Source organism: Rana temporaria, chromosome 5 (genome assembly GCF_905171775.1).
Source record: "Rana temporaria chromosome 5, aRanTem1.1, whole genome shotgun sequence".
Lineage (NCBI taxonomy): Eukaryota > Metazoa > Chordata > Amphibia > Anura > Ranidae > Rana > Rana temporaria.
The window spans coordinates 376,953,727-376,974,564 of NC_053493.1; the positions used below are offsets into that span (position 1 = coordinate 376,953,727).

Genomic DNA, 20,838 nt, shown 5'->3' on the forward strand with positions numbered 1-20,838 from the left:
ACCTGTGCCCATTAATGCAGCCTGACCAGTGCAGCCACACCAGTGCCCATTAGTGCAGCCACACCAGTGCTCATTAGTGCAGCCACACCAGTGCCCATTAATGCAGCCACACCAGTGCCCATCAACGCGGCCACAACAGCCCCCATTAATGCAGCCTGATCAGTGCCCATCAGCGCAGCCACATCACTGCCTATCAGCAAAGCCACACCAGTACCCATTAATGCAACCGCACCAGTGCCCATTAATTCAGCCACACAAGTGCCTATTAATGCAGCCACACCAGTGCCCATTAATGCAGCCTGATCAGTGCCCATCAATGTTAGTCCCCCCCAGTACACAGTCTGCACATCTTCTTCTACCTAGGTTCCGGGTACAGTGCTTGTCCTGATATAGCACAGGCCAGCCTTCAACTGTGTAGTGCCCTGCTGTGAATTTATCCACCCAAAGCCAAAAATGATTAAATAGTCCGCTTTCTGTCCCCCCGGCCCCCACTGAACACAGGGGGCCCAGAGACATTTTTTTCTAAACAGCTGCACAACGGGAGATTGGCTTATTGGTGGACATGGTTTGGGAGTCCCTGTCCGCTCCACCTCCGCAGTCACTGAAACCGACCCACTGAGCCATCGGCCCACCGGGGAACTCCCGGTAGACCCAAAGGCCAGTACATGCCTGATGAAGAAGGCCCTTCTTCCTTTGACAAAAGTCAATGACATTTTTTACCAGAATGTAACACATTCTGTTAATGGGGGAGGGGTGAATGAATGCCAGAATCCTCTCCCCGATTTAGAGAACATGTTACAAAAATGCAAAGACAATGCAAGCACATCAAGGGGAGGCCAGAAAGGAGTGGTTGCCTTTTGGGTCTTTCCTCAGCGTTCTTCAATGTTACACATGAAGCTATTTGCACCTGAAGTTCAGTGCGTAGAGAAGATTTCTATGGGAAGTATCAGCCCACAGGATGTGGTACATTCTTTATTACAAGTTAGATATGTTGCTACAGCTCTAGCAAGAAAAAACAAAAAACAAAAGAAATTATAGTATAACTAAAAGCAAAACTTTTTTTTACGTTTTGGATAGAATGGAGATGGATTAGAATAGTTTTTATTGCTGTCTGTGCCGCCATCACAGAGATTCACCCTCTCTGTTTGTCATGTTTACTATTATATTGAAAGTAAAAGAAAATCTCACATTTTGGGTTATCCCTAGAACAGGAATAGAAGGGAAATCTTCCAACAGGGACACTAGTTCTGGTGACCCTGGTGGCAACCAGGGATTCCTTCACTTTGAAGGAATTTTCTCCCACTTCCTGTCTGGCTATGGGGCAGGATGTGAAGGCAAATCTCCCCAATGGGACACAGATGGAAACGAAAACTGACAGGGGCTATAATCCTCTCTTAGGCCCCTTTCACATTGGACCGGGAGCCGCGTTGGCGGTATATCGCTGCTAAAAATAGCGGCCCTATACCGCCGGAATCGGCCGCTAGTGGTGCGGTATTAACCCCCGCTAGCGGCCGATAAAGGGTTAATACCGCCTGCAATGCGCCTCTGCAGAGGCACATTGCGGGCGGTATTGCCGCGGTTTCCCATTGTTTTCAATGGGAAGGAGCGGTGAAGAAGCGATATACACGCCACTCCTCTCATCGCTCCAAAGATGTTGCTGACAGGAGATTTTTTTGTCTCCCGCCAGCGCATCGCCTCAGTGGGAAAGCCCTCCGGCTTTCACATTGAGGTAGCTGGGCAGGAGTTTTTCAGGCGGTATAGCAGCGCTATTTTTAGCGCTATGCCGCCTGAAAAACTCCTCAGTGTGAAAGGGGTCTAACGCTATCCAAAATTAAAAAAAAGTTGTGCCCTTAGTTCTACTTTAACTAAACTTAAACTTTAACTACCAGTCATCTGGTTGCCCCATCTGTGCTATAAATAAAAAAAAGAATGACAATAAAAAAAAATTAAAAAATATTAAAACATATCCAATGAAAAATGTCAAAAATCTAGGGCCAGATTCACAAAGAGATACGACGGTGTATCTACAGATACACCATCGTATCTCTGACTTACACTGGTCCTATCTATGCGCCTGATTCATAGAATCAGATACGCATAGATAGGACTAAGATCTGACAGTGTTACACTGTGTTACACTGTCAGATCTTTTTTTCAATTTAAAAATGGCGCCGGAGGCGTTCCGGCTGATTTACGATAAATAATATGTAAATCAGCGAGATATGCAAATTCACGAACGTACGCGGACCCGTCGCAGTGTTCTTACGTCGTATACTTACCCCTGTTTTTAGCAGGCGCAGCCAATGTTAAGTATAGCTGGCGTTCCCGCGTCGAATTTGAATTTTCCAACGTCGTTTGCGTATGCCGATTCACGAACACGCGCGTCGCAAGTCCCGCTCACGTCGAAACCACTGACGTCCTAGTGACGTCAGTGGGAGCAATGCACGCCGGGAAATTCCCTGGACGGCGAATGCGCATTTAAATCGGCGCGGGAACGCGCCTGATTTAAATAGTACACTCCCCTAGCCGCGGAATTAGAATTCCGCCGGGGGATTTAGGATCCGCCGTCGCAAGTTTGGAGGTAAGTGGTTTGTGAATTAGCCACTTGCCTCCTAAACTTGCGGGAGCGGATCTTAATTCACGTAGATCGAGCGGATCTATAGATCCGCTGAGCTACGTGAATCTGGCCCCTAATTTCTTTAATTTAGGCCCATATGTATTCTGCTACATATTTTTGGTAAAATAAATCCCAATAAGTGTATATTGGTTGCGGAAAAGTTATAGCATCTTATGACATCTTGATAATTATTTTTTATAACATCTTGATAATAAAATTATTGTTAAAAAAAAAAAACACAATTTAGCTATTGTAGAACGTTAAGTCTTCTGTTTTTTTTAGGTACTATCCAATGAATCCTATGTCAAGGGATGTGCCTTCCATAATGGATTCTCCCCAGCAATTGGAGTTTTCTACACGAATGGACTTGACGTTGATGACAATGTTATTCATTTCACTGTCGGAGAAGGTAAACTCTAAATTATTATTTAAAAATGAAATGTTTTAAAAGCCAACATAGATTGGCAGTAAAAATAGGGTTAACCACATCACCCCCGGAAGAATTGGCTGCCCAATGACCAGGATTTTTTTTGCGATTCAGCACTGCATCACTTTAACTGACAATTGCGCGGTCGTGCGACACTGTACCCAAACAAAATTGACGTCCTTTTTTTCTCACAAATAGAACTGTCTTTTGGTGGTATTGTATCACCTCTGCGTTTAATTTTTTTTTGCGCTATAAACAAAAGAAGAGCGACAATTAAAGAAAAAACACAATATTTTGTAATTTTTGCTATAATAAATATCAAATTTGTTTTAAAAAAAAAAAAAAACTAGTTTTATGGCATTTTTATTATTATAGATTTTTTACTAGCAATGGCGGCGATTTTTATCGGGACTGCGGCATTATGAAGGAAACTCTTGACACTTTTTTGGGACCATTGTCATTTATACAGCGATTAGTGCTATAAAAATGCACTGTTTACTGTAAAAATGTCCCTGGCAGGGAAGGGGTTAACACTAGGGGGCGATCAAGGGGTTAACTGTGTTTCCTAATGTGTGTTCTAACTGAAGGGGGATGGGACTTAGTAGAGGAAGAGATTAACCGGTGTTCATATGTGGTATAAACACACAATCAGTCTCCTCGCCCCTGAGAGAACCGAGATGTGTGTGTTTACACACACACATCCCAGTTCTCTCTCTGTAATAAGCAATCGTGGGTCCCTATCGGTCCTCGTGATCACCGGGTACTTGCATCAAGTCCGGGGACACGCTTCGGGCATGCGCGCCGCCGGAGGCGCCTTAAAGAGCTGACGTACAGCTACGACGGCTCGCGTAGGGGGGCCAGCCTGCCGCAGTATAACTGCCGCAGCTGGTCCAGAAAAAGTTAAAGACCATTATACGACATTGCATGGCACTTTGGACACTTAGGCCCCTTTCACATCCGTTGTGGATGAAAACGGGACATACATTGGTCCCTATGTGATTGTGGGTGTCAGCGGATGACCATCCGCTGCCACCCGTAATCACCCGCCTCCGTGTTCATCCGATCCCCCCATAGGGGAGAGCGGAGTAAAGACAAGGCGGTCCCTGCACAGTGTGCGGGGACCGCCCTGTCAGCCGACGGCTCAGCAGGGATTTTACGGAGGATCCCCGCTGAGCTTTACGGACACACGGACGCCCCGTGTGAAAGGGCCCTTAAGCCTCGTACACACGCTCGGTGTACTCGGCAAGAACCAGCAAGAAAACTGCTAGCAGAGCTGCTCTGCCAGCAGTTTTCTTGCTGGTTCTTGCTGAGTAAACCAAGCGTGTGAACGAGGCTTTCAGGTTTCTCGACTAGACGAGAAAAATAAACATGTTCTCTATTTTCTCGTCGTGAGATTCTCTGCAGTTTTCCTGCCGAGAAACCAGAAAGTGTGTATACTTACCTGTCGCCGTGGAAACCCAGTAGCTTCCTAGGCATAGGTAGGGTGCAGCAAGATGGCGGCGACGGCATCGAATGTGACGAGCGCATGCTCGTCGTACGCGATGACATCACAGCGTTCTTGCCTTCCAAAAGAACCGCGGTTCTTTTGAAAGGAGTGTCTGTACACTCGGGCGGCAAGAGATTCTTGCCAACAATCTCGTCAGGAAAAACAATGTTTTTTTCCTGACGAGATTCTGGCCCGTGTGTACAGGGCTTAACGTTTCTGGACTTCAACCTGAAGTTTGGTTATGGCAGTTTTTACATTGATCCAGCTTGAATTAAAGTACTTGAAGTAAGTGTAGCACCCTCTAGGTAGTAAGGTGCGGGAGAGAGTTTTTTGAGAGGTGTAGGTAAATTTAGGCAGGCCTGGCTGGCTGGCTGCCAAGCCTGTTTGTTTTTATTCATTCTGGACTGGGAGTGGCTCAGGGTAGGATGAACAGTGTCCCATTATTGGTATCAGTGGGAGGAATAGTTGATGTTAGTAGCAGGAATTATGCCCCACTGTTGGTGCAGGTGAGAGGAATATTGCCTTGTATTATTAGGAGGAATAATGCCCTAAGGGCTGGATAAAGGCTAGCAAAGGGCCGCAGTTTGGAGACCACTGTCCTAGGGGTTATTACAGATATCTGTAAAACCATGATAAAGTACTATTTTTTTTCCCACAAAAGATAAAGTACTATGGGCTAGATTCAGAAGCAACATACGCCGCCATCATTTCAAATCTGCGCCGTCGTATCTTTACGCCGATTCTCAAAGGCAGATACGTTGAAAAAATAGGCTTCCTCCGCCGCCGTAACTTGAATACGCCGGCGTATAATTGTGTGCAATTTTACGCTGGTCGCTAGGGGTGCTTCCGTAGATTTCAGTGTAGAATATGCAAATGCGCTGGATACGCCGATTCACAAACGTACGTGCGCCCAGCGGAATTTTTTTACGTAATTTGCATAAGGCTTTTCTGGCGTAACGTTGCTCCTGCTTCTATGAGGCGTACGCAATGTAGTATGGTCGTTCCCGCGTCGAATTTTGAATTTTTTACGTCGTTTGCATAAGTCGTTCGCGAATAGGGCTGGACGTAATTTACGTTCACGTCAAAACCAATACGTCCTTGAGGCGTACTTTGGAGCAATGCACACTGGGATATGTACACGGACGGCGCATGCGCCGTTCGTAAAAAACGTCAATCACGTCGAGTCACCACCCATTTTCATAAAACACGCCCCCTCATCCTCATTTGAATTAGGCACGCTTACGACGGCCCCATTTACGCTACGCCGCGGTAACTTAGCAAGTGCTTTGTGAATACAGCACTTGCCTCTCTGATTTACGGCGGCGTATCGTAAATACGATACGATACGCCGCCGTAACAATGCGCCCGGCTACCTGAATCTAGCCCTATATCTTCCTCATTACTGCACAGTACCAGCATCATGTGACTAATAACAGAAAATGATTTGAAAGAAAATAGCCAACCATTTTTTTAAATTTTGTTCAATTAATCCAGGAATTAGAGTGTTGGGAGATCGGGTGAATGTGAGAGGAAATCTTGTGACGCTTTCTGTCTGGCCGGGTACATATCAAAATAGAATGGAGACAACTAATACCCTGTGGCATGCAGGAATAGCGGTTGGTATTTTGTGTAATACAACATTTTTTGATCTTTGTTTATATGGTTCTTTGTGAATAGCTACACAATAATATAACATGAATCAGTATGAAGTAAAACCTAAAGGCAACAGTTTTTTCTTTATTATTTGAATAGAGTGGTGAGGAGTGAGAATCATTGTCAGGTTTGTATTGCTGCCTCTAAATGTCCTGACCACCAATGTCACTGGGAATGAAAGTGAGGGTGAATCAAAAATTGTGAGTCTCCACCAGAAAATGAATAAAGAGAGAAGTGCCCCTTAGCTCCTGTGAGAGCTAAGGCCAGCCATAGATGGAGTGATTTTCTTTCCTGCAAGCACAGGTTGCAAGAAAGAAAACCACTTGATTTCCCCACCAACACAGTCAGTGTTGATAGGGGAATATCTACCACTGAGCCATTATGTTCTCCCTGTGGGGAAGGGGGGCGGGGCATCCCCGCTGGAAGAACACAGTGATTGTTGCATGTAAAATCAAGCAGGCTGATTGTTACCATGTTGATTGATTGATTAACTTGAGTAAATTTAGCCTGCCCAAACATGGTTTGATTCTCATCTGCTAATGAATTTGCCGAGATTCAAAATGTCTATGGCCGACTTAAGGCTTAGTTTATACTTAGATTTAGGGGGTGGTAATAATAAGCTGCTGAGCCGCCTTTCCCCGATTAAAACAGCTCCACCCAAAAGGAAAAGCTGTGCTGCCACATTTGGCACTTTTTGGGAGGGAGTTGGTATCTGGTTTTGACAGGTACCCACTCCCATTAACACGATGTTCTGAGCCGGATAGTTCGACCCCCCGTTCCTGTGCAGTCCTCTGGGACACATCACTGGTCTCAGAAGCCTACAGGACCATTCACAGGGCACAACGCTCAAGGCTTCACTTCCTGAATCCCTTAGTAGAGATCCCGGCGCCTGCACCCGGAGCAGATTGAAGAATGGTCTCGGGTGATGACATCGCTGGATCCCTGGACAGGCATGAGTCATTTTATTAAAAGTCAGCAGCTACAGTATTTGTAGCTGCTAAAAAAACGGTAAACCGCCGCCCCCAGTGGATTAATTCTCTGGCTCCCCAATCGCACGGGAAAGCCGGGATAAGCACCAGAGGACGGCGGGAGGGGTGGGACATCCTCTCCTGCTGCCTGTAAAAGCAATCAAGTGGCTAATGGCTTTAACTTTTCAGGGAATAACCAACTGAAAAAAAAGATGCCTGCAGCTGCAGGAATCATTCAGACATCTCCACTCAATCTCCACGCTTTGCCGGCGGTATAGCCATGGTACCCATTGATTTCAATGGGCAGGAGCGGTGTAGGAGCGGTATACACACCGCTCCTTCACCGCTACAAAGATGCTGCTAGCAGGACTTTTTTTTACCATCCTGCTAGCGCACCACTCCAGTGTGAAAGCCCTCAGGGCTTTCACACTGAAGTGACTGTTTCAGGTCGCTTTGCAGGCGCTGTTTTTAGCGTTATAGCGCCAGCAAAGAGACCCAGTGTGAAAGGGGTCTAATCTTTGGAGCGGTGAAGGAGCGGTGTGTTTACCGCTCCTCCACCACTTCTGCCCATTCAAATCAATAGGCACCGTGGCTATACTGCCGGCAAAGCGACTCTGCGGAGGAGTTTTGCGGTGGTTTTAACCCTTTCTCGGCCACTAGCGGGTGTAAAAGTGCCCTCTAGCGGGCGAATAATGCCGTAAAATTTACAGTAAAGCACCGCTTAACCGACACCGTCGCCCCCGCCCCAGTGTAAAAGGGGCCTGGAACAATTCCCTTACAAAGTTAAAAGCCTAATCAACCCCCATGAACCTCGTCAAATGTAATTATTTATATATCTGTGTCTTGGTGTTTGCATGTTATGTACTTTGTTAGTGAAAATTTGTGCTTAAAGTTTGTGTATGGGTACAACTGCCCAAAAGCCCTAAATTTTATCAAGGTTGTTCTGCGTTGTGTGTGAGGTAAATTATATTATAAAAAAAATTACATTGCAAAAATATATCTTGTTTTTATCATTTCCATATTTAGATTAATGAAGGAAGTCACATTGTACTACAGAACAATACAGTGGCAGGATTTGAAAGAGCAGCATATCAAATTAATGGTGAACCTTGTTCAGGTGAGAATTAAATTTGTATATTTTACATAGAAACACAAAGACTTTGATCAATATGATTTGAGTTTCACTTCCCCAAGTCGAATTTCTAAGCAGAAACACCATCACTGGAGGAGGTTGGTGGGTAAGGTAAGCACCAACACCATCCAACGCCAGAGCTTATCCAAGATGGACTCCTGCAACATGAAGACTGAGAAGGAGGGGGGATGGGGAATTATACTTGGCTAAAGGGATCTGTCAGGTGGCTCTCAATGGGCAGGTGACAAATGTGTTTGTGAGGCCCTGCAAGTATCTTGATCACACCTGTAAGGGAGAAAACTTTTTTGTTGGAGTTGTTTCTTTTAAAAAAAACAGTCATCAGAGGTAAAACAGTTGACTGTTTTTCTGTTACAGGTTTCTCTAATCCTAGTCCAGCATGGTACAATAATGAAGCTTATGGTGGGTTATATGGCATCTACATGAATGCAGATGGCCTTCCAGGGTGTTCACGTGTGAGAGGGTTTTTGATATGGAAATGCTGGGATTATGGAATCTACACTCAGGTAAGTTATAGACAAACAGACATGTAGGTGTGTTGTATGTTATTGTAAAACACGGTCTAAACTTTGATGTCTGTGTTGTGTTTTGTAGACCGTCTCCTCATTGCAGATCTCTGATGTGATCCTGGCAGACAATGGAATGGGTATACTTTCTATAGTCTACACTCCTCCTTCAGTTTCTCACGTTATCTCCAATAAGACTGTTCAGATCACGGTATGAAAGTCAGTCATCCGATACTGGAATTTACATTGATTTATGTGATACAAAAATAGATGCATGTCTAATAGGGATGAACGATATTCTGAGTCTTCATATGCTTAAAATCAGGGGAATTTTTGGGGTAGATTCAGTTTGGCAAAATGCAATAGAGTTGGGTAAGATGAAATGAAGGTGTTTTTGTGATTTATAGGGGAACGATTGGCTTTTATTGGCTCCTGTAGGTTACAGAAGCTTTCTCCAATTGTTCTTCATGTGTGCTAAAAAAAACAGCCCCATGTTACTCATTTTTTCAACTTTTTTTTAAGAAATGTAAAAACCAGACAGTAAAAAGAAAAACTAAAAAACTAAAGTGACAGTGAACAAATAATGATCAAACACACACACACAAAAGAAAAACTTCAAATTCAGAGTACACTAAATGAAAAAGACATGGGGGTCCCTTTTTCAATGTTTTTGCCCAATATTCACAAAACATTTATGCAAGTTTTGCCCATTTCCAAAAATATGAGTGAATCTTGGTGATAAATTTTGTAAATCTTATGTAAAGGAACAGTCTTCAATATGATTACTAGACAGACTAGATTTTTGTTTGCAATATATTTTCTTCGAACTCTAGACAAAAATCATATTGTGATGTATTTTGTTATATGCCCAATATGTTTCCTACCTTCAAGTAGACACCACTTTTTGCCTTTCATTTCTTGAAAACACAGTAATTACTCAGCTGATGGGTGACTATAGGAAAAAAATACTGAAGTTTTGTTTCTTTGTTCACCCCTTTTCCTATAGGGTGCTAATTCCCCATGGCACAGACAGCAATAAAATGACCATTTCTTAACCACTACCTCTATCCAATACTATAAAATGTGCTTTAAATATTTTCCTTAAATTCTTATTTAAATATATATGGGGACACTAAAGCCTCGTACACACGACCAGTCCATCCGATGAAAATGGTCTGAAGGACCGTTGTCATAGGTTAACCGATGAAACTGACTGATGGTATGTGGCGCCCACACACCATCGGTTAAATAACCGGTCGTGTCAGAACGCGGTGACGTAAAACACAACGACGTGCTGAAAAAAATGAAGTTCAATGCTTCCAAGCATGCGTCGACTTGATTCTGAGCATGCCTGGATTTTTAACTGATGGTCGTGCGTACTAACGATCGTTTTTGACCTATCGGTTAGGAATCCATTGGTTAAATTTAAAGCAAGTTGCCATTTTTTTAACCGATGGTTAAATAACCTACGGAGCCCACACACGATAGTTTTTGACCGATGAAAACGGTCTATTAGACCGTTGTCCTCTGTTTAACCTATCGTGTGTACGAGGCCTATGTGTCCCAGAGGACGACAGGGCTATTCAGAAAGTGCAGCGCGACTTGTACATGCTCAGTTAGTTGCAATGACGACGCCTGCACCCGAGCTGATGAATGTATCGGCTTCGGGGGCTGACATCGCGGGATCCCTGGACAGATAAGTGTCCTTATATTAAAAGTCAGTCAGCACATTATTTGAAGCTGCTAACTTTAAAAAAAAATAAAAAAAATTGAGCCTGGAACTCTGTCGCAGGATCCCAGGATAGGTAAGTGTCCTTATAGTAAAAGTCAGTCAGCACATTATTTGAAGCTGCTAACTTAAAAAAAAAAAATTGAGCCTGGAACTCTTTTACTGTCTGTACCTTTTGGTACCTTAAAAAGTCCCTTATAATCTCCTTTAGTGTTTGTGCATATTAATCATGATTGGAATGTATTTTCAAGACCTATCAACCAGGTCAACCTTACGCTAAGTTAATAAGCTAATTTAAAGGCTAAGTTCACCTTTTACCGAAAATAGCCTATGCAATCAAGGAGCTCCATTAGGTAATGAAAAACTTTGTAGCTCACTAGTTTTATTGTCATACCTGTAAGCCATTTTGGCCCCTTGGAAGTCTGGCAAAAAAAAAACTCCCAGTTAGCAATACTCACATACTGCCTTGTTTCTAGTACGTGAAAACTGTTTTCACTCCAGTAATGCTGGAGGTGAATGTCCTATGGTTTTCACGTCCTAGCAAAAAATCGGTATGTGGAGATGGCTAATCAGGGTTTTTGGCCAGGCATCCAAAGGGGCCTAAATAGCCTGCAGGTATGACAATAAAATGAAAAAATCATTTTGCAAAGCTGCACAATTTATTAACACATACTGGGGCCCCTCGACTACATAGGTTATTTTCTGGAAAAGATTAACTTGCCCTTTAGATATATTCAGTTCAGTAGGCATCCTGAAACGTTTACATTTTAGGTATGAATATTATTATTATTATTATTATAATTTTTATTATTAATATTATGATACCCAATCATAATAACATTATTGTTTTATTAAAGCGGAGGGTCACCCAAAAAACAAGTATATAACATTACATTCTCTATACCTCAAACATGTACAGTATGCTGTTTTTTTTTTTTGGGGGTGTACATACGGTATTATCGCTATTTTTCACCTGGCTTCCGGGTACTAGCTCCCGCAGGAGTAGGCGTTCCTATGCAGTGGCGCAATGTCCTCTGGGACTTCGCCCAGATGATTGACGTGCCTGACAAAAACTTTCCCCCGGCGGATAAGGAGCATCACGAGTTTCTGAAACTAGCCAAACTGCGAGTCGGCTCTATACGGCGCTATACAGCCGTGTAGAGCTGACTGCGCAGGCGCCGAATAGAGCCGACTCGCAGTTCGGCTAGTTATGGAAACTCGTGACGCGCCTTATCCGCCGGGGGGAAGTTTTTGTCAGGCACATAAATCATCTGGGCAAAGTCCCAGAGGACATTGTGCCACTTCATAGGAACGCCTACTCCCGCAGGAGCTAGTACCCGGAAGCCAGGTGAAAAATAGCGATAATACCGTATGTACACCCCCAAAAAACAAACAAACAGCATACTGTACATGTTTGAGGTATACAGAATGTAATGTTATATACTTGTTTTTTGGGTGAACCTCCACTTTAAACCACCTAGTTGTGTTTATTGGCTTCCTAATGTCCTTTTACAATAAGCTCTTCTGTCTATTTTACAGAATTCGCTGCTTGTTGGAAGCAGTCCCAACTTTGATTGCTCCGATATTCTCACAGACAGTGACCCCAACATCAAACTTTCTGACCAGCATCGCAGTCACAGACCTCTGACAGGTAAACTCTACATTAACAACGATATAAAAATAATGAAACATTTTGGGTCAACCTGACATATTTTATTCAGAGGAACAAAGCCGTCCTTTTTTTTTGGAAAGAATAAGGAAGGGTGATACCCCCTGTCAGTTTCTTTTTTGCCATCTGTGGGAAGATTTCTCTTTACTTCCTGTCCCATAGCCAAAACAGGAAGTGCAAGGAAATTTCACCAAACTGAGGGAATTCCCGGTTGTCATCATGGTTGTCTGAATCTAGAGTCTCTATTGGAAGATTTCCCCTCTAAAACTTTTCTGGGGACAATACAAAATTTGGGTTTTTGTTTTACTTACTTTCGATGATAACACGAAAAAATAAAGAGGGTGTATTTCCCTAAAAGGGGCACAGGCAGCAATAAAAACCTGACAGGTATTCTAATCCCTCTTCACAGTGTCCAAAACAAAACTGTTTGCCTTTTAGTTATACTTGAAATAAGTGGGTATTAAAGTATATCTGAAGCCAAAACTTTTTCATTATGGAAAAAAATAGGATTTTTTGTACTCACCGTAAAATCCTTTTCTCTGAAGTCCATGGACGGACACAGCTCCTTAAATCTTGACAAGTGGGTTATGTTCCCTGTTTACAGGAGAGGACTAGGCAGAAACATGTTAAATAGTTAAATACATGTTACATTAACAGAGTTGAACAGCCCCGCCCAGGGGGCGGTCCCTCCAGACATAACCCTCCTCACTGCAGCTTGCAGCCTCAGTTCGTAACAAGCAGTACAAACCTAAAAAGGAGGGGTGGGAGCTGTGTCCGTCCATGGACTTCAGAGAAAAGGATTTTACGGTGAGTACAAAAAATCCTATTTTCTCTTATCGTCCATGGACGGACACAGCTCCTTAAATCTTGACAAGTGGGACGTCCCCAAGCAGTGTCAAAAAACGAGGGGTGGGAAATATATCAGTAAAAACAATTTTAACTTCACCCCAAAACAAGCAGAGCTCCTCAACGGAGGAGGTGCAACTTTAAACAGCCGCCGGCAAAAACTAGCGGCTGAAAAAAACATCATAAGATGCACTCACAGCAACCATGTAAGTTCTGGAAAAAGCGTGAACGGACGAGCAAATCGCCGCCTCGCACACCTGTGAGACCGACGCATGATGTCGAAAAAAAAAAAAAAAAAAAAAAAAAAAAAAACCCAGGAAGCACCAATTGCCCTGGTCGAAAGTGCCGTGACCGGAAAGGGGGGCCCGCCCTTAGGAGCATAGGCCTGTATGACGGCCTGCCCGATCCACCGAGAAATGGTGGTCGACGAGACCGCCAGGCCCTTTTGTGGACCAGACACCGACACAAAAGAGAGTCAGAAGCTCCGAAATGGAGCCGTAGTAGGCTGGTATACCCGCAAAGCGCGTACCACGCCTAAAGTATGAAAGGCCGAAACCTCCTTCGGAAGAAGGGAAGGTCGCGGGCGCACCATCACCTAATCCTTATGGGGGATCAAGCATGGCGGCTTGCAAGACAAGACCGCCAACTCAGAAACCCCTCTAACAGAGGTAAAGGCCACTAAAGGGGCCACCTTCTGAGATAGTGTCAAGAGAAAATCTCTCTGATGTTTCCAAAAGGAAGGTTCCTGAAGAACCGAGAGCACCAGAGTCAAAACTCATGGGGGAAGAGATGGGCCAAGAGGGGAAAGTATATGACAAACCCCTTGCACACAAAAAAAGGGGACCCACCAGGGAACGGGCCGCAAAAAGGCCACTAAAAGAACACAGCCAAGGCTGAAATCTGCCCCCAAACGGTGCTTTAAGCAATTTTTAGATCCAATCCAAGCTTTAAAAACAGCAGGACTCTGGACATTGAAAGTACGCCCGTGGACGTCACTCCATCCCTTCGCACCAAGAGGTGCGACGGTAGATCCTCCGGAAGAAGACTACGGTGCCCTGTTGAGATGACCGAGTCAGACAGACCCTGGTCACCTAAAGTCTGGCTTCCAATAACCATGTTAAGCAAGTCAGTGACTGTACAACAGGAGGAAGTATGGGACCTTGAGACAGGAACCTCCTGCCCTGGCAATCGCCAGGGTGCCTCCGCTACCAGGCGCCCGATATCAGCGTACCAAGGACGCCGAGATTAATCTGGAGCGATTAGAATCATCGGGATCTCCTCAGCATCCACTCTGTGGAGCGGCCGAGGAAGCAACTACCATGGAGGAATGGCAAAAAATCACCGATACAGACAACACAGGGCCACCAGCGCGACTGACGCGTCTGTACAAGATCACTAGACCTGGCCACTAACTGACACCCTTGCGGCGGAGACAAGCTGCCAGGAGATCCATGCCATGTGAGGTTCACCTCCTGCAAGGGAGCCGAAACACCCCAAGCACAAAGACCAGTCGCCCTGGTCCAGCATCTGGCGACTCCAGTAGTCTGCCTGCCGGCATACCTGATGGTAGACTGAAGCCACGGCCGTGGCGTTGTCCGGCTGAAACCAGATTGGTCGACCACAAGGAGAAGCATAGCCTGATCGCCTAAAATAGTAGGACAATGAACAGTAGACAGCACCTGGTATTCCCAGGCGGTCTTCCACCAGGCACTAGCCAGGCCCGACCCTGGGTAGCTACCGAGACCAGACACATTCAAGGAGGTGTGGTCATAGGTCCCGCAAGTCCAGCGACTCAGGGCCGACTGGACCCCCCAGTTTTGTGAACCTCCAGGTTCACAACCCGTGAGCTGGCATTCGTCGTAAACACCGACCACTGGAAGGAAGGAACAACTTCCCGGACCGAAGAGTCGGGAATCTCTGTCACCAACTCAGAGAGACTCTGACTAGGTGGCGCACAGGAATCTAATGATTTCAGAGACAAGAGATTTTTACCACCTGGACAGTAGTTCCACTGGAAAACCAGGGTGTGGAACTGGGCATACAGTACCACCTTGAAGGAGGCTACCCACAGACCCTGAACCAGCAGGCGCCCGGAGAGAAGACCGATTGCGTGATGCCAATACCTTCTCCGCAGACTGAAGAGTCTGCAATTTCTCCAGGGGAAGAAGGACCTTTGCCACTGAGGAGTCTGGATCAACACTAGATACTCCAACGCTGAGTCGGAACCTAGCATGCCCATAATTTGAACCCTGGGTCGCACACATGTAGGGCAGGCTTGCTGCCACTGAGCTACACTTTCTGGCCTAAACGTTTAACATCCACCCGAATCTTCGGAGGGTCTGAATGGGAATAACCCATCCACTAGGTCGGAGACAGAAGCTGCTCTCAGAAGAAAGTCGTCAAAGTAGCCAATGAGGCAAAGCCTCGCTGTCCCAACAAAATTCAAATAAGTGCGAGCTCCTAGCTGAAAACCCATGGTGCTGACGCCAGATCAAAAGGGAGGGCCACAGGCTGACAGAGACCCTTCTCTCATCACGAAGCACAGAAAAAAACACTGTGACATGTGCAAAACGGGACATGCATGTATGCGTCCCTGATGTCCGAGGACGTCAGGACATCCCCCGGATGAAGCGCAGCTACTCTCGTCCTGCAGGAAAGGTAAAATTACCTTGCAGCTTAGCAAATCCCACACTGCCCAAGGCAGACCGACGTGCCGGGAGGGGAAGACACAAGGACAGAACTTTGTTCTGTGGATAGGAGGAAACCCTATCTAGTACTCCGAAGAGACCACCTCGCAGACCCACTAGTCGGAGAGCAGGGAGGTTTCACTGAATTGTGAACCTGCAAGCCGCCCCTCCCACCTAGAGACAGGGAGGGAAGGCTATATACATTGGCAGGATTTGGGTGCCGGCGTGATCGGCTTATGCACCCAGGGACAGATTAGTCCCCCAGCTGGGCCTTTGACGCCCTGGGAGGGTTGCCCCTAAATAATACACACACATAGTGTGTATGTATATTATGTAGGTGTATGCACACATGTCTTTGGAGGAAACCGGAGTACCCGGAGGAAACCCACACAGACACAGGGAGCGACAATGCAAGCTCCAGGCAGATTGGCGTCAGTGTGCAGATTGGCGTCAGTGTGCAGATTCGAACCAATGACTCTTTTGCTGCCAAGTAATGGAGTTAAGCACTACACCACCGTGTGCATAAAACCATTCTGAAACAGACGCCCTGGATAACAAGGGCGCAGCATTCAATGAAGCATCACAGACCTATATGAGGCCCTGGACCAGCTGGTCCGCTAGGCTAATAACCTCAGGAGAGAGTCGGTGCTCCTCCACTGTCTGGTGCAAAATGCTCACTCTGTGAGTTGTATACAGCACTAGGGGTCAGGACTACTCCAAGATGGCCGCCGAGCGTTCAGAACGCGGCCACAGGAAAAAGGCCAGCACAATGTAAGCTGCGCCATAGCGTGGCTACGACAAAATGGGCGCCAATGGGAGTTTTCAATGTAATTGAAAAATCTCCCAAAAAATAGCGCCAGCGACCACTGAGACCCCAGTGTAGTGGCCACAATAGGCCGCAAGCCAGACCCCAGCATGGTAAACATGGAACGGGTCAGTACTTCGGATCTTCTATCAGTCAGATCCATACAAGTAGGGGTTCCCGCCCGGCGGTGAGGGACTACAAAAGCCCTCAGTGGCTTTTCTCATTCCGCATCTCAGAAATTATCAAAGAAGGGCACAGAAGGAAAAAACCTATACAGCGGTCTGATTTGTGTGATCCAAAAAAGACCGAGCCCTCAGCGGAAACCCAGCTGCACTATGCAGCTTAGGAGAGTCCCTTGCAGCAGTAAAAAGCGCACCCATAAATGCCTTATTCTGCCTTTTTTTTTTTTTTTTTTAACTAGGTACCTAGTCCATGGCTCCATAACAGAGCATTCCCCAGGGGATAGCGGGGGAAGGGGGCACTCTTTTACCACCCGCCCGCAGGCCACCCCCACCCTGGCACAAACTGTGTCCAGGACTAACAATAAAAACTCTGTGGGAATCACAGGTGCTAACACCTGCTGCCACCACCAGCATGTGGGGAAGGACCCAGATACTGACTCCAATATTTACATATAGTGTGTATTATAATATGCACACCTGTCCATACAAATAGACAAAGGCTCCTAGAGCCCTATTCAGGGCCTCTCACCCACTTGCTGCGCTGACCAGGGGTAACCAGGGGACTCCCTCAGGAGGAGACTGCACAGCGCTGCCTGTGAGGAAAAGAACCGTGAGGTAACTTTTGCAGGGACCTGTGTTTAAACAGGAAAAGCCTCATAGGGCTGTTTTATTTAAGGATAAGACACAGATACAGCATAAAAAGCAAAACCATTACAGGTGTCACCAATCAGTCAGCGTCTGCTGAAGTATAATCATAAACATCTGTGCTCATCACAGGGCTTTTTACCTCACAGGAAAGCCCAATACAAAAAAGAAAAAACACAGGCCAGATAACAGTCCCCTCAGGAAGGCCCCCTCCCCCCTGACAGCGGCAATGTTAGCAATGCAGCAAGGGAAAGGAGCAGGGAAGTAAGGGGAAGGGACCCCCGAACCCCAGGAATGCCCAGCTGTACCAACCCACCGAAGCAGGAGGGACTGTACTTACCCGTCCGAGCGAGGACTCGCTGACGCATTCCTGACAGACCTACAACCGCAATGGAGGTAGCTGTCGGCCCGGTCCACTGTGATTGAGGCAACACCACAGCTCAGTCATATGTGGACCTCGGAGCAAAGCTCACCGGCCACCTCAGGAGTCATGAGGTATGGCGTGGCAGACCAAGCCTCTTTGCAAAGGTGTGCCCACGCTTGCTGGTCGGACTGAGTAGACTACAAGGATCTATAATATCCAGCCTGTCTCTCAGCCAACAGTTGAAAGAAGATTCTTCAAGAAAAAGTAAAGTAAAATAAAATAAAATTTCTCCTCAGGGCGCTGGGCCCAAAGGGAGCCATACGTCCTTCTCCTTTGCTAGGCAGAACGAAACTGGGGCTGCAAGCTGCAGTGAGGAGGGTTATGTCTGGAGGGACCGCCCCCTGGGCGGGGCTGTTCAACTCTGTTAATGTAACATGTATTTAACTATTTAACATGTTTCTGCCTAGTCCTCTCCTGTAAACAGGGAACATAACCCACTTGTCAAGATTTAAGGAGCTGTGTCCGTCCATGGACGATAAGAGAAATGGGGAATTGTTAAAACCTCTGTCAGGCTTTTTCTTATTTGCGTTCTCTCCCCCCGATCCCCACCAAGACAGAGGGCTGGGGATCTTTTCCCTGCATCCGCTGTCACAATTTAAAAAATGTGTCATTCATTCAACAGAGTTCTGTGAATGAATACCTACATTGCTGCTGATGGCTTGTAGTTCTCAATAAACTGTGAGCATCCTTGCAGTCCATTGAGCTTCCTGGACTGAGATAACGGCCTTCCTTAATTGGATTCATGGGCAGACTGACAGCCTGCAGGAGTCTGACATTGCACCCATGATCTGCTGATCATGGGTGCAATGCTTTACAAAGCTCCTAAAAAATAATTAGTGAATGCACATTATTTTTTACCTGCAAAAAAATGTGCATTTTTTTTTTGGAAAGGTGAACTTATCCTTTAAAGGATAGCTAAACCTTCATTTAAAAAACAAACAAAAACATGTCATCTTTACCTGTTCTGTGCAGTTGGTTTTGCACAGGGTGGCCCCGATCCTTCTCTTCTGGGGTCCCTCAGCGGTGCTCCTGGCTCCTCCTCTTCTTGAGTGCCCCGTCGGAGAAGCGCTCTCCATCTGGGCACATGTGCAGGCGCGCTCCCGTGTCCTGCTGCTGCGTCCATTGACACAGACAGCAGGACTCAGCTCCACCCCCCGACGATCCCACGTCATTGGATTTAATTTACAGTAGCAGGAGCCAATGGCTGTACTGCTATCAATCCATTTAATCAGAACCCGAGACACCGGCTAGAGCGTGTATATTTATTACATGTTCCCTTTAACATAGCATAACGCAAAAAAATCCTCCTGGTTACCCTTTCAAAGTACTTTTTACTTGCTTTAAAATCATGACAAGCTCTCCCTGCTATGGTAATGTTTAGGAGGGGTTTGTGAAGTAAAGTTTGACAGAATGAACCCTGCATGTACTGTACTTTGTTCACAGTTCTTCATTATCAGCCGTAAACTAGATTTGAGCACTGTCTCTCCTAACAAAGGGTTACAAATGTTGAAACCGCCCTCTTGCACTGTATGTTAAAGAGGCATAGCTCAGTCTGCGTCGTGACAAAGAAACTGTTATGACAACGTTCGGACATTCCGACAACAAAACCGTGGATTTTTTTTTTAGACGGATGTTGGCTTAAACTTGTCTTGCACACACACGGTCACACAAATGTTGTCAGAAATGTTGTCAGCACAGTCTGCGATGAGTGATTGTGGATTACCCTGGAATTTTACACCCATATAAACCAATTGCAATTGATTGGTTGCTTCCCAAATTCCTCCTCCTTGTGACTTCATTAAAAGGTTGTAAAGTTTTTTTTTTTTTAAATGTATTAAAATAACAAACATGTTATACTTATCTCCTGCCATTGCTCTTTGCTTTTAACCACTTAAGGACCGCTGTACGACAATATATACGTCGGCAGAATGGCACGGCTGGGCACATGGACGTATATATACGCCCCCCTTAAGAGCCCAGCCGTGGGTCTGAAGTTCCGTGACCGCGCCCGCGGGACCCGCGGACCCGATCGATCGCCGCCGGTGTCCCGCAATCGGGTCACAGAAGCTGAAGAACGGGGAGAGGTGAGTGTAAACAAACCTTCCCCGTTCTTCTCTGTGGCAGTGTCAGTGAGCGTCTGTTCCCTGATATAGGGAACGACGATTACTGATGTCACGTGTCCAGCCCTGTCCCCCTTTAACACACACATGAGGTCACACTTAACCCCTACAGCGCCCCCTAGTGGTTAACCCCTTCACTGCCATTGTCATTTTCACAGTAGTCAGTGTATTTTTATAGCACTTTTCGCTGTGAAAATGACAATGGTCCCAAAAATGTGTCAAAAGTGTCCGATGTGTTCGCCATTATGTCGCAGTCACGAAAAAAATCGCTGATCGCCGCCCTTAGTAGTAAAAAAAAATAATAAAAAATGTCATAAAACGATCCCCTATTTTGTAAAAGCTACACATTTTGCGCAAACCAATCGATAAATGCTTATTGCGATTTTTTACCAAAAATAGGTAGAAGAATACGTATCGGCCTAAACTGAGGACAAAACTAACTTGGGGATATTTATAATAGCAAAAAGTAAAAAATATTGTATTTTTTTTCAAAATTGTCGCACTATTTTTGTTTATAGTGCAAAAAATAAAAACTGCAGAGGTGATCAAATACCACCAAAAAAAGCTATATTTGTGGGAAAGAAAGGACGCCAATTTTGTTTGGGAGCCACGTCGCATGACTACGCAATTGTCAGTTAAAGCAACGCAGTGCCGAATCGCAAAAAGGGGCAAGGTTCTTAACCTGCATAATGGTCCGGGTCTTAAGTGGTTAAGATAGGAAGGTGCTCCCAAGCCAGACTCTGTGCATCCATAGACAGACACAGCATGGTGCTGCCCCACCTCTCGCTCCCTCCTTACAGGATTTGATTGACAGCAGCAATGGCTCCCACTGCTGCCCCTGTGCCTGTGAGAGAGAGGGAAAGAAGACAAGCAATGTTGAATTATTGGAAATGTTTTACCTTAATACAGGAAATGCATTAAGGT

General features: G+C 45.6%; 1 pseudogene; it reads left to right on the plus strand.

Moving 5' to 3' along the window:
* LOC120941314 overlaps positions 1-20,838 on the plus strand; it is a 258,756-nt pseudogene that overhangs the window by 204,315 nt on the left and 33,603 nt on the right.